This window comes from Balaenoptera acutorostrata, chromosome 1 (assembly GCF_949987535.1).
Source record: "Balaenoptera acutorostrata chromosome 1, mBalAcu1.1, whole genome shotgun sequence".
In the NCBI taxonomy this organism is placed as follows: Eukaryota; Metazoa; Chordata; class Mammalia; order Artiodactyla; family Balaenopteridae; genus Balaenoptera; species Balaenoptera acutorostrata.
This window is the reverse complement of record NC_080064.1, coordinates 19734365-19747561: the sequence shown is the minus strand read 5'-3', so window position 1 is coordinate 19747561 and position 13197 is coordinate 19734365.

The following is a 13197-nucleotide window of genomic DNA, read 5'->3' as shown; positions in this document are numbered from 1 at the left end:
AGAGAAAAAAAGCAGAGTGTCTCTGGACAGGAGGGCACCAGCCACATAAAAGATAGAGGCTATGTATGGCATGAAGGATCATGAAGGATCAGGAGAATGTTACATGTGTGCATTTATAACCCTCTTGGCCCAGAATATTGGCAGCCAGTCCAATACCCTCTAAAGACATCAGGAGAGTCTACCCCAAGGAATCTGAGCAGACAAAGGGGAAATATCTAAAGATACTGACCAAGGAAATGACCTAGTCAGACCCCTCTATGAAGTCCAGAGTCAGGCTGGACTCAATTACACAGAGCTTCCAATCAGAGTTTAGTACCCCTCTATTAAATAGGGCAGACAGCTAAGGATCATCAGCCATATGAAGAAAGCCTCTACCAGGAAAGACAAGACAAAATAAAATGGAAAAAATAAAGTAACTGAAAAGAAACACACTAGGCAGGGAGATGAAATCTTTTTCTGAAAGTCTATCATTCATATCTTCAGAGGGATAAGGAGAAGGTACTGCATCTATGCAATAAGAAAAGACATGAAATGTAATAATTAGAAAATCAAAAAGTATGAATTCAAATTATTATAACAAAAATTAGAAACTTAATAGAGACATGGAAAAAGATGAAATCTCCCCCCAAAAGACTACAAAAACACAACACAAAGAAACAGAAAATAAGAGAGAATAAGAATTTTAGAAATTATGAGAATCTTAAATTATTTAGAACTTTAGAAGCCTCAACAGAAAGATAGAACAGTGAAAAGGGAAGGGGAAAAAAATAATCAAAGAAATAATTCTTGAAAACTAGCCAGAATCCATCACCATAAAAGTCCAAGTCATAGGATTAATGGAATGTCCAGAACAATGGGTGAAAATAGAACCACACAAAGGCATATAATTGTGGAATTTCAGGACACTTGGGACAAAGCATATCTTCAAAACTTTCAGAGAGAAAAAAAAATAAGCTATTTTCAGAGATTAAGAATCAGAATGTCTTCAGACTTATCAGTAGCAGCACAAAAAGCAAGAAAACAATGGAGAAATACCTTTGAAGAGGTAAAATTATTTTAACTATGATGTCTATGCCCAGCCAAACTACCCATGAAGTATGACTAAAGACGTCATCAAATGCTCATCAATAAATCTACCTTGCATGCATCCTTTCTTGGGAAGCTACTGGAAGATGTGCTCCATCAAAACAAGGAAATAAACCGAGAAAGAGAGGATCCAGAAAACAGAGCCTCCGGTGTAAGAGGGGGCAAAGAGAACCCCAGGATATCAGTGTAGAAAGATCACAGGTTAATAGCTGAGTAGCAGACCTGGAGAGCAACCAGTCCAGACTGGAGCAAGTTAGGGTATTCCAGGAGAGAGGACTTCATAAAGGAATAGATGCCATTGAATTTCATAATAGGAGATTTGGACAACTAGTGGAGAGTTTGGGAATAAATTTGTGATAAGCACACAGAAAATTATGCAAATGAAAAGCTAAACAAACTATAACTCCAGGGAAAACAAAAGGCTATGCACGCAAGGAAATGTGATCAGAGCATACTATATGACCCAGCTGGGAAAGCATTTACCCAGTTAAAAAAAGGAAATGCTAACAGCTCATCTAACCAAAATAACTACTATCCTAGGAGGATAGAAATGGTACATGGTTAAGGAGAAGGCCAGGTAAAAGGAGCTAAATCCTCTTTCATATGGAAAGTCAATAGATAATATCTAAAACTGAAAAATCACAATGAATTTGGTAAACATATTATTTAGAGAAGTGGAGTAAATACTAAAAGAAACAGAGGTGTTGAACATGGTTTTCTCTGAGGAGTGGGAAGGAGTGCCTCATAGAAGTATTTGACTGTTTAAATCACGAGCATGCATAACTTTGAGGGAATAATAAAAAAAATTTTTTTAATTAAAAATTAAAATTAAAAGACAAAGCAGACTTCTTTGGCCAAAGTGATGGAGGACAGAGTCCCTCTCCCCCCATTCAGCCTACTCCCTGGTACCTCCCTCCTTGAGGGTACGCTGAGGCACTGACCCCGAGGGGTTTCAACAAACACTATTTAAAAACCAATGTCCAACATGCTGAGGCATGGATAGGGGAAGCTCAGGCTCTGGGATAGGCAGTGAGGGTATGACTTTGTACCTCATCTACTGTGCTAACATGTTACTTCCCTGATGTCATGACAGCTCAGAAGGGTTGATAGGATACTGAGGAAGATGCCTATGAAATAAGAAATCCTTATCTATCGGAGCCAAGAGACGCCTTAGAAATCATACACCCTCCCCAAATAGACAGTTCTTCTAAAGAACAGGTTGGCCTGAGGACATTTTCTGGTCTTGAGTGACCTTTGCCCAAGGGGAGCAGCAAGAATTGTTAGAGAGTCATTACTCTTAGAATAACCCTCAACTAATGAGAGATGGGAGTTGGTGGATACACTCCACAGCTCCCTGGCCCTTGGGGGAGCAGTTCTGTGCGGGTTCCACCCACTTCCTTAGAGGGGTCCCAGGGGGGTAGAGCTCCAGGTGCCAGAGCAGCAAGCTGCCACTCCTGCACCCTGTATGGGCTACCTTCCCTTCCCTGTGCCACTTCCCCCCTCCTTCACCCCTGCTTCCTGGGATCATTTCCCAAATAAACTGCTTACACTTATTCCTTCGGTTCAAGGTTTGTCTTTGGAGGAACCCAAACTAAGACAATGATCTCACCCTGTCCTTTTACATATAAGGAAAAACGACCCAGAGAGGGAAAAAGAACTTGTCTGATTTCACACAGCAAATTATTTGCAGAACCTGGCATCATGGAAACAGCATCAGGCCACAAGTCGGGTGGTGTAAATTTTGGCCTTAGCTGTGTGGCCTAGGGCAAGTTCCTGCCCCTCTCTGAGCCTCAGCCTGTAGCCTCACTGGTCAGGACTTTCTCCTTACCCCAGGCAGCCCCTCTTCCTACAATGCTGCCACTTTATGTGCAGATGCTCAGAGCATCCTATTTAAAGTCAAAAAAACGCACACACACAGTGAGGAGGAAGCCACAGCCCTGGATGGTAGCTAATTCTTTAATTTCCTTGAGGGCTGCAGAAATTCCTGGGATACTAGATCGGTGGCATATGAAATGCCTCACCATTTCCCAACCACATAATGACACACCCCCTCTTTCTTTTGCCTGGATCAGCAAATTTGCTGGCCAGCACACCCTTGCAAACGGGGTCATTATGATTGAGGAGGAGAGAAAGGGATGGAGATGGGTGGGGGGGACATTAAGACCAAATCATTTTTTAAAAATTACAACCCTATCCGGGCTCTTCCTGGGGCCCAGCCTCCTCAGAGAAAGCAGCAGAGATTGGGGCATGGGTGGGGGTGGGGATTGAGACTGGCGGCTTCTAGCAAAGGCTTCAGGAATTCCAACAGATGAGGGTCAAATCCCGACTCCACCACTTCCTAGCTCTGCAAACTCAGGTGGGTCCCTTTTCTTGTCGGAGCCTCAGTTTCCTCAGGAAAATGGGAGGGGGGGAGAATAATAGTACCCACCACACACACACACACACACACACACACACACACACACACACCCCAACACCATTCGTTGGGAGAATGAACCGAGGCCATAGGTGCCATGCCCTGGAAGCCCTGTGAATCCTGGCCTCATCGTGTGCTGTCCAGGTGATTTTGAGCACATTTATTCCTTTCTCTGAGGCTCTGTTTCCTCAGCTGGAATATGAGACTAACTAATGATAAAATAGACTGTCTGGGTTCAAATCCTGGCTCCGTCCCTCCTGAACCAGACTTGGGTAGGTCAGCTAACCTCTCTGAGACGCAGTCTCCTCGTCTGTTAAGTGATTGGATTCTTGTGAGAATTGAGTTAATTTACCTAAAGCTCTTGGAAGAGTCCTTGGCATGGGGGAAGTGCTAGTTTATGATTATTGTTATGATTATTAGTACTGCGTTTGCGGAGAGAAAGCATTGAGAGAAAATGGGGGGCGGTGGGGGGCTCCCTGAGCAGGAAAGGAAGGAGCCTTGAGCCTGCGTCCGCCGCGTGTGGCGCTGGGGGTCGGGGCGGGGTGGGCTGGGGACACCCTTCCTTGCTGCCCTCCTTCCCCACCCCGCCCCGCTGAGGAGTGCCCACCTCCGGCAGGGTTTGTGGTCACACACCTGTCCCTCAGCAGGTCTAAGCCCCTGGCAGCACTCTTTGACGCTAAAAATAGATTATTCCACCGAAAAACCCAGAGAGAGCTCGTTTTATGAGCCCAAAGGGGCTACAGCTTGGGGTTTTCTTGCTTCCTCTGAGGGGCCTGGGACTCTGAGGGAGGAAGCATGTCGCGGGCCAGCCTTTCCAGGTCTCAGAGGAGCACAGGAGAGGCCTCTGAGCTGACCAGCGGCTCGGGAGGGATGCACCCTGGCCGGGGTGACCAGTCCTGCAGCCTGGGACTCGGGTTCGGGTGGCCCTCGACTGGGATCGGCCTTCCGAACCCAGGAGAGTCAGCGTTGCTGGAAGCAGGGGCTCGGTGGGACTGGGTGGGAGGGCAGGAAGCTGCTGGGGGCACCAAGGACCCTGGGAAAGTTGTGAGTCAGCACACGCCCCCTCCTACCACCAGCTCTGCCCTCCACACACGACACCCTCACCCCTTACACGCCGCCGCCCGGGCTCTCAGACCGTCAGCCACAAACCAGCAACAGAAGAAGAGCTTACCCCAGCCAACTGCCTACCTGTGTTCTGCCCAGGGGTTCCCTCCTCACCCGCCCACCCTGGGAGAAGAGAGGGGCTTTTGATCTTCCCCATCTTACAGGTGAGGACAGCGAGGTTGGGACAGGACCAGCTGACATTGCACGGCCAGGAAGAGCCAAAGCTGGGAGCTGAGCCCGCTCTCTCAACTCCAAGGCCCCAGCACGTCAACCTCCCTAGAGGGGACTTGAGGGAGAAAAGGGAAGTCAAGAGGTGCCCTGGGGGTGGCTGGGGGTGGCGGCAGCAGACCTGCAGTTAACTCCCTCGTACCACACCTGTGACTGCATGTGAGGCCCTTTGCCTCTGCGAGCCTCAGTTTCCCCAGCTGTAAAAATGGAGAGAACCATCTCTGCTCTGTCTGCCTGGGATGTTTGTGTGCAGGTGGCAGTGGGATGGGGGAGCAAGTGGACCGTTATTTTAAGCAGCGGGGAAACTCTGGCCAGAGAGAGAGGCAGCAAGTCCATTTGGGGGGCAGCTGGGTAGAACCCAGCCTGTGTTCTTCCCCTGCAGGTGGCTCTGTTTACTCCTCCACCAACTTCTATCTGCCTTTTTGACAGAGGACTTATGGCTGAAATGTATCCGAACCCAAACGTGTACTGATGGTGGAATTTCAGGCAGGAAGAAAGGCCGTGAGTGGAGCTATCAGGGTCCCTGGTAAAGCAGATGCTGAGAGTAAAGATTGTTGCAAGATTGTCCTCAATGCCACCAAGCCTATGGCAGCTACACAGAGATGGCAGCGTGGGGTCCAGCAAAGGGAGGGCCTGGAGAAGGGGGCTGAGGCAGGAAGGTGGAGGAGAGGGAGGGCTTTGGTTCTGAAGGGGGCACCATGAGCAGTTTTTTGAAACAAACAGCAGGAAAGAGAGAGGCGGGGGGTGGGGAGGGGAGAAGCCCAGAAAGCAGGCTGAGGGCAGGCTGGGTTTGATCCTGCTTCCTCCATCCACAAACAGGGTGCCCTTGGGCAGGTCTCCTCACCTCTCTGACTGCCCCTGGAAATGGCAGGAAGACCAGGATGCATGGTTGGCTGTCCTGAGAACCCACCATTGGAGACCCTGTGCATACAGCTCTTGGCATGTGCATCCCACCTGGTACCTTCTTAGCTAATGATCCTTGGCTTGGCCTGGGTAGCCTGGCCCCTGGGTGGGCTGCGTGCTTGCAGATCTCATCCTCTGCCCTGAGCTCCCGATAGAGCGGGGGGTGGATCTGGCTGGGGGGATAAGCGGAGATGGGGGAAGAGACATCTTATCTTGATGCCTCTGTGCTGAGCTCTGAAGGTGGAGCCCCCCCCCCCCGCCCCATCCCCCCGGGCAGCTTGCAGTAGATATCAAATATCATTCCAGTACCTTCCTTGGACCCAGTGCTGTGATTGGCTGGTGGAAAGCCAGGATTTGAACTCTAAGACCAGTCCCCACCTCAAATCTGCTGCCTGTTTTGTCCAAGCTGGCTGTGCTGACTCCTAGAAGCTAAAACTCGGGGTTAGTTCCTGTGATTAGTCTTTTCCTCATCAGAAAAGTGAAGAGAGCGACACCTACCCTGCAGGTCGTTGGGAGGGTCCAGTGGGTTCAGGAGTGTGCCATCTTTGTGAGCTGTAAAGTTCATCGACAGGCCCGGCAGCCAATGCTCATAATTCCCCAATCACAGTCACCCAAGGTTGTAGTGAAAATATCAGCTCTGCACACAGGTTAAGAAAACGGATTTCATCACCATTCACAGTAGGTGTTTCCTTAACGGACCCCAATGTAAATGGCCCATGTGGTTCACTGGTACTTCTGGTGTATTATGCCAGTGGATGCCCTTGGCCAGCAGATCCCTCGCTGGTATCCACACCTTCTGGTCCCACCGGCCCACTGAGCTGTCAACTTGCCAAACATCTGTTGGGTTTGTTCCCAAACCCGTTCATTCCAGCTGGGTTTCCATGGTTACAGAACTCCATTGAATACCATGCCAGTGTTGAACCACTTTGTCCTCAGACCCGTCTACTCCCTCCCCTCTTTGGCTCTATAATGCAGAAGTCTGATTCCACTAAGTCAGCCGGCTCCAGCTCCATTCGACCGATGGGAGGCACTAGAAGGAGATGGAAGGGTGGGAAGAAGAGAGAAGTTCTTAATTCTTTGTCTCAGGGGCCCTCCATGGCAGCTGAGTCTCCTCTGCAGCTCCAGCACATGCAAGACTGGCCCATCATGCTCCTGCTTCCACTGGGGACCCTAGCGACACCACTCCTCCTTGTGTCCCTCTTGCCGAATGGTGGCAGTGGCTTCCTGCTGTGGTTACTCTTGGGGCTCCTCCCCACCCCTGTTTGGCTTCGCAGCTCTTCCATCACCTGGGTTGCCAATAATCCCTGAACTAACTTCCCTCCCTCGGTTTCCATCACTCACAGTGGCTTCTGTTTTCCTAATTGGACCCTCACTAGTGGCGATGTGATGTTATTCATGGTATGATGCAAAACGGGGTTGTCTGTCTCTATGAAAACTTTCCAAGGTTGAATACCTTAGAAGGACTCGGTGAAGGCAAGTTGCTAAAAAATAAACTGAATTAGGTATAGGTGAAACATAAAAGATTGGGCAAAAGACTCAGGTCTAGATGCTACGGGGTGCTAATTGCTTTGTAAGCATCTTTACATTTGCATTCCACTTTAAAGAGGACAAATCTGGAAATTGTAGGAGACGCCTACTGGGTTGGTTTGAGACAGAAGAACAGGAGGGAGGCCATTTATAAGTTTAAACGTAAAATAAAGGAACATTTTTTTTTTTTTAATGATTTCCTTCTTCAACCAAAATTTTGGATTAACCTGATCTAATGATTCAGAGGCTTCTAAGGTATCGGATTTTTTTTTTTCCAGTGGAGAACAAGAGGACACCTGACTGCCCACAGCATGCCAAGAGGGTGCACGGTCAGAAGTGGCAGGAAAGGGAATCCCAGGAACTGGGCACCTACAATGTGCCAGGCACACCCACAATATTTTTTTTCATTTAATCCTCTTTGCAATTTTGAGAAGTGGGTCCTGCTGTTGGCCCCATCTCACAGGCGAGGAAACAGGCTCAGAAGAAAAAAGCCTTTTGCCCACAATCTCACAGCTCATAAAGAACAAAGTCAGGCTTCGGGAAGGTTCTTTCTGCTTCCCCAGGCAGCCTCCGGGAGTTCGAGCAAAGTCTGGCACACGCCTCTGAAGAGGCACATGGAGATTATAAGCCTCTTGAGGGAAAAACCAAACTTGTCGCCCAGTAAGCATTTGCCACATGGTCCCAGGAAGGCAGTAAACCACCTGCTGCACAAAAGTGCCCCTGGGCCCCCTTCCTGGGCCTGAACTCAGCTTCCCAGGGAGGGGGAGTCCCTCAGAGTGACCAAATTATAGGTGTTATGGGGGGCCCACTCTTATGTGTGGAAAAAACAGCCGAGTGCGTAGGGTGGTACGTTAGAAACTAGAGGTGGTGTCGGCAGAGTGGAAACAACTCCTGGGCTGGGAAGCAGGGGCCCGGGTTCCACTGACTCACGGGTGAGGTAGGGTGAGTCTCTGCCCCTCTGGGGGCCTCAGTTTCCACTGCTATTAAAGGGGGTCTTTCCAGTTGTGTGCATCTCTGATCTATTTCACAACATGGCAGACTCCAAAATGCTCCAAATTTAGTCAGGAGCCCAAGGCCCCTTGGCAGGCTCTACTTGTGCCACTGACCGCACTCCCCTTCCACCCCCACCCCCCGCCCCGGCTCTACTCGGGCCAGGCCAGCTGATGAGTTTCCAGCAGGGGCAGTGTATGCTCCTATGTGACTGTGATGGTTCTTTTCCTGCACTTACTCATAACAGAGCCCAAATTACATCACCGAGCCTCAGACAAGGAAACCAACCTTCATGGTGCCCTCACCCAGTTGCTTATCTCTTCGAGAAATGTGTTGTCCCCATTCTACAGGAAAGGAAACTGAGGCCCAGAGAAGGCAAGTGACTTGGCCCATAGTCTTGCAGCTGGGATCCAGCAGAGCTGGACTGGAACTTGAATTTGACTCCAGAGCCCTATGGCTTTCACTGTAAACCTGCTTCCTCTCTGGACAAATTAGAACCTCCACCCCCATCCCCTGCCCCCACAAACTTGCCATTCAGGTAGAGGAGACTGAGCCTTCATGAGGGTCCAGATGAGGCACAGACAACGAATTTCCTAGGGCATCCCGCTCCCAGGTGACCCAGTGAGGCTGGGGGCAGAAGCAAGTCTCCCTGGGACCTTGGATGAGCCCCTCCTCCCCCAGATGCCCCTTCTGCTCCATGTTAGCTTACAGAGACGACCGTGAGTCCGAGGCTGGTGCTGGGGCCTGGCCCCAAGCTTGGGCTCCCTGGGAGAGGCCAGGTGGTGGTGCCCAGTCTGCAGAGGACTCTTGGAAACCTCGGGATTTAGCTTAGAGGGTGCTGCACAGCACTGTGGTGTCATGGCTGAGGCCCAGGCTGGTGAGCCAGAGGCTGACATTCTAATTCCACTCAGAATACTGTGTGGCCTTGCACAAGCTGACTTCAGTATTCTGGGCCTCAGTGGTCTGGCCCATGAAATGGGAGAGTAGAACTTACGAGGGAAATGGTAAAGCCGCCACCCTCCCCCACCACGCCTGACCTGGCTTCTGGGAACACGGAAGTGTGGCGTTGAATCATCCTCCATGTCTTGCCACTTTGGAGTCTCCCTGGGAATGGAAGCATTCAAAAAGGGGCTGACAAAGGGCACTGGGAGCCAGGTGTGGGGGGAGCGGGGAGCGGGAGAGTAAGAGGAAAGACCCAGAAGCAGGAAAGCCCAGGCACATTAGGCTGGAACAGAGAACCCTACGGAGATGCACAGGTGGGCAAAATGAGCAAAGGGCCTTGAATGACTGGCGCGGGCCTCAGATCCCGAGCTCTGCACAGGGCCCCTTGGCAAGGCCATGCCACCAGCTTTCCCTAGGAGGGCATTTCTGAAGGCAGACAGGCCTCGGCGTGAGCGCTGGTGGCACCCCTTCATGTGTTTCCCTTTGTACTTAATCCCAACTCCCCTGAAATCTCCCTGAAGTGCTACCCAGCCACACATGTGGACGCCTCTCCCCGGCTGCAGTGGTGGACGATGACCCGGGGAGGGCCACACGCAGCCCAGGGTGGGGGGCCTGCAGGGGATCCGGGCTCCCAGCGCCCAGTGCGGGGCCTGCAGGGCTCCCGGCTGCCCTGGCCAACACTGGCCTTAATTAAAAAGGGGTCTCCCACAGGATCCAAACCGCCCCCACGCCACTCCCTCCCCAGCCGCTTCCAGTTCTGCTTCTGGGCCGTGTGCTGAGGCCAGCTCCACAAATAAAAGCCATCCCTTTTTTGTTCTCTCTTTCTCTTTCTTTCTTCTTCTTTTTTTTTTTTTTTTTTTTTCTTAAAAGAGAGAGAGGCAGCCACAAGATCTTCTAAGAGGCTGTGACATCACGGCCCAGGTGACCGCCGCCCAGCCAATGGGCCAAGGCCGCGAGCTGACTTCTTGCATCCTGTGAGCTGAGGTCGGGTTGACACCGTGAAGGCCTGGTCCCTCAACCACAGAACCACAAGGCCAGGCCCTCAGCCGCCTTCAGGTCCCTGCGCCGGAGCTGGTTGGCTCCCGGTCCTCCCACCCCCGGGCTGCCCTCGCACCCACTGAGCTGAGCTCTGCCGGGGGCGAGCCTCATTCATTCATTCCCGTGGCGCTTGATACTGGGCTGGGTCTGCTCTCACTGCCCTGCGACTCCTGCCCTGGCTGCCGAAGGCCCCTTCCCGCCATCTAATGATACACTCTGCATACGCTTCTGTTGAAAATTTGTGGCGAGACATTCCTGTGGGACCTGGAATCCAAATTCTTGGGTACAAACAGAAACTTACTTTCCTTGGGGATTTTTTTTCTCTCTCGCTCACACACACACTCTCGCGTTCTTTGCTTTTTTCTTTTTCATAGCAGTAGGGGGAAAAAAGGGACAAAACGAAAAAAACAAACAAAAAGCAGCAGGGCCCCCCCCTTGTTTTCAAAAGTAGCTAGGAAAAAATAAAACAACAGCCAACTAAGTCAATCCCAACCCAACCCCCTGAAGGGTTGAAACCTCGCCTTCCTCAGAACGGGGCATGGCATCGAACAGCATCTTCGATTCCTTCCCGACCTACTCGCCGACCTTCATCCGCGGTGAGTAATGATCCCCCTTTCGGGTGGGGAGCTGTGGCCAGGCCCCGGACCGCGACCCTCCACCGCCAGCCCTGGCTGCTTTCAAGTGCCCGGGCTGACTACCTAAATCCGCTGGCTTCTGAAAGCCTGAGGTGGGAAGAGGGCTTGGTGGCCTCCGTGGTCTCCTGGAGTGGAACATCCTTGTGGACTTTCATCCTCAGCTGGTGGGGACTGTTCGTGGTGGGCGCAATGGATACCACAAGACCTCAAGACCTCAAAGGCCAGACCTCGGAGGGTCGTGGGGTGGAGAGGACACGGGGGTGTCCCTGTGACCCAAGGCTTCCTGCCTCACTGTCAGGGCTCCTGAGCCCAGCTGCCCCAGCCCCTGGCCCACCCGGAGAGCTCAGACCCTCCACCTGTGCTCAGGCAGACACTCAGATATTCCGATCCCCCAGAGCCCAGCCAGCTTCTGACCAGAGCCATGGAGCAGGCAGGGGGCAAGGCTACACCTTAGGATCTAGAGACCTTCCCGAGGACTTCTCCTGCATGGCATTTTCCGAGTAATCCCTGGGGTGAGGGAAGCAGAGGGAGGAAGGGGCTACAGGCTTTTGTTGGAACTCATGCAGCTCTGCGTGGCCTTGAAACTGGATCGGAGTTGAGGGAGCAGGCCTCAAGAAGGCTTATGGACTTGGTCCCGGGTAGAAATAAGTGTTTCTGGGTGGCTTCCACCTCTATTCGTGGCCTAGAGGAACCCAGAGGTCGGAGTTATGTGCCTCAAAAAGGATAGGGTCCCGGGATCCCCCATTTGAAACCTCTGATTGAGGCTAGAACTCGGAGGGAGACTGTTCCTGCCTCTGTCTGGCCCCCCTGCTGCCTTCCTCCCCGCTAGCAGGAGCCCAGAGGGGGCTGTGGCACCTGAGATTGGAGGTCAGGAGGCCCTGAGTCTGAGTCCCAGCTCAGTGGCGACCTTGCTGAGCGGCCTTAGACAAGTTACTTAACCTCTCTGTGCCCCAAATGGAGGCCCCTCTGGCTGTGACATTCTGATTGCCTGAGGCTGGGAGCGGACTGTGTATGAGGGCAGTGCCTCTGGGTTATACATGGGGATGAGTTCTCCTCCAGGATAGAAGGACTGAGTGGCATCCAGAGCTCCAGGGTTTGGGGGCCTGGCGCTGCCTTTTCTCAGCTGAGGTGATCGGCTGAGACACAGAAGTCGGTCTGACTGTCCATCTGCCCTTCTGCCCATCTGCCTGTCCTGCTGTGGGCTAACAGAGTGACTCTGAGCCAGTCCTTGGGCAGCCAGCTCTGGGCAGGGACTGAGGCACATCTGGGTGCTTATGGTCCAGAGGTTTCCGCGAGGGCTTGTCTGAGGGCTGGACCCATTCCTCCTCCCTGGAGAGAAGCTGAGGCAGGCTGTGTGGCCGCATGTGGGGGCTGAGTGGGGAGAGGCAGGGGCGCTCCCATCAGACCTGCTTGTGGCTGGTGACCAGCAGCAGCCCGAGGTCTGGGAGCCGAGCGCCACGGGCTCCTTCCTTCAAGCGGCTCCTATTATAACGCTGTTCCCTTTGTAGTCCTCGGAGCTAATTAAAGGCAGTTCTGTGGCAAGAAAATAAGAGTTTATAAAAACCATTTGCTGGGTCTTTGTAATCTGTATTTCTCCCTCCGTGAGCAAGATGGAGAAATGTCGAGTTTAAAACAAAGGAAACTTGGGAGACAGGACTAAAGGGCCACCCACCTAGGATGGGCTCCTGATGCCATGGGGCCCGAGAGATGGTAAACGGTGACACAGAGGGAGAGGAAAAGGAGAGCTGGTGGCTTTGGGCCGGCTGTGCGCACAGAGCGGGCCGATCCCTGGTGGACAGGGGTGCAGATGCGTCTTGTAAACCAGGGTCCGGGGGGAGGCCTCAAGGTCTGGGGTCTGAGGCTTTCCCTGCAGCTCCATGTTCTGTCCCCATTGTCTGGCCCCCTCTCTCCTGCCCAGTTCTGTCCCCCACATTCTGCTCACTTCGGGGGAATCTGTCTACCAAATTCTGTCTCTGGAGGCTCACAGGGCTACAGCTGCCAATTCTGTCCCCAAAGAGATCCAACCTCTGGGTCCTGCAGTGATCGGCTACATGCTGTCCCATGTAGGGTCCTTAACCTACCCTGAACCACAGACCTTTCTGGAGTCTCAGGAAGCCTACGGACTCCTCAGAATCGAATTTTTAAACGCATAAAACAAAATACAAAGAACTATGAAAAAACCCCATATCTATGGAAACACAGTTATCAAACTATAAAAAAGCAAGTCTGTGACTCTATGATCATGGGCCTTTCAGTGGCGATAGTAACGGCCATAATGCAGCAGGAATGGGCATACATGGTATTTCAAGAGAATGCGTGACAGCCCTG